Consider the following 1,929-nt stretch of genomic DNA (forward strand, 5'->3'; position numbering starts at 1 on the left):
AAAAGCTACAAAGATGTCAACATTTGCGAGATTTGTCCAAGACGTTTCGTTATTTATATGTAGGCATTTTCCTCTCAATACTACAACTATTTCCGTGTGTGTAGGACGTGGATAAAATAATATTCTTGTTTACTATTTAAGACAGGATGCGTAAAACAAAAACATAGTTTGAAAACGCTTACAACCGTTGTCGCTATAGTGTGTTGCTATGAGGACGATTTATGAAGATTTTGTATAGAGGGAGAGGAGTGATACTGTGATATAAGGTTAGAAAAGGGACACAAAAAAGGGTTGAATACCACTGTCTTCATAGGAATCCCTTTGTTACGATTCTCTTTTGTTTCTCGTTCCTATTGAAGTCTTGGACCACGTGTTCGACTCGTGATCGACATGTATTACCCAAGCGGATGAGAGCTCAGAACTCGTATATGGCCTGATCTATGGGGAATACAGTGACATCCCCCCCCCCTAGACACACACACACAGACATACACACGCTGGTCGGAGTTCTCGCCTGCCACGATGGCTGTCCGGGCTCGACTCCCGCCCAGGGTTGAAATAATTTCAGTATCGCTGCGCTGCGGGGTGTTACTCCAACTCTCGTGGGCGGGGAGTTGGGTGTGTGTGTTCGTGTAAGGTCACAGTACTACCCATAGATCGGTTATACGAGCTCGGAGCTCTCATCCGGGAGGTTAATAACTATCGATCACGAGTCCAACACGTGATCCAAGACCATGGTGAATCACACGCAAAAGTCCTTACCCACCAGAGTTGAAATGCCGGCTCGCAGTGCAGCGATGCTGAAAATTTTCAGCTCTGGGCGGGACTCGATCTCGGATTACCGAATTAGCAGTTGAGAACGGTCCCACTGCACCGTCGAACTTCCATCCTTTTTGTCTAATTCCATCCCTAAATTGAAAAGTTGTGTTTATTTGATATTCTATTTCATTTTCTTATTTAATGACGTGTTTCGGTATATATTCAGTTAACATAATTTTGAGAATCTTCTTACTCGACTCAAAGATAAGCTAAGAGATGAGAGTTATTTGAGTATCAAAAGTGAGAAAGCTTTTTGAGCACTTGTCCATGTTTTGAAACATTTACGGTTTGGAAATAAGGCTACCCTCAACTCAAAGAAGAATGTTGATTACTTTCAACTTCTACTATCCCATGTGACATAATCGGAAATGTGTTGGTCTCTCATTCGCTTAATTATGGGCTCGAATCCCGCGCTTCTCTCCGATTTCCAGCAGTGACGGTCTGTCACCTGCCCCAGCAGTCCCCAAAGCTTATTGAGGGGCAACGGTGACGGCTTCGGCCGCAGCTACTCAGCGCCTTCTGGCGTAGGGTCGTGGCCTTTTTCTTTCTATTACTATTTCTCCTTACAATTCTCCTTGATCATTTCTACGATTCCCCCAAGGATAGAAACGCCTGTTAACGCTGACGCAATTCTAATACTAGCACAGGCCATTTCACACCGAGTCAGTTCTTGCCAACTGTCGTGAATTTGAAAACCAAGAAGAAGACTTCGATTACAGTATCCTAGTCTTCCCTAAGGACAACCTAACAGTGTGTGTAATATTCGTATGGTTTTGAATTCTCTTGGTTTGTCATTTAGCTCCTCAGTATATGTCGTAAGAGTGATTTGACATTTGGAGAAGATTCGAAGCACAACGTTTTGCAACCGGAGTCGTTTCTGCTCTAACGAACTCACAAGAATTGACGAAAATCGACCCAAAATGAGGTCGATTTAGTACTTGAGGACGAGGTTGATACGTGCCATAGAATATAAGAACATAAGAATGGAAGAGACTGAAAGGGACCATAAGGCCTACACTAGGCAGTTCCATGTCCCTTACCACCTGTCATCCCTGTCCATGAAGTTGTCTCACCTTCTCTTAAAAGAACCAATTGTCTCAGGGATTTTTA

Source organism: Oratosquilla oratoria, chromosome 21, assembly GCF_046742065.1.
Source record: "Oratosquilla oratoria isolate Oo_2021 chromosome 21, ASM4674206v1, whole genome shotgun sequence".
In the NCBI taxonomy this organism is placed as follows: Eukaryota; Metazoa; Arthropoda; class Malacostraca; order Stomatopoda; family Squillidae; genus Oratosquilla; species Oratosquilla oratoria.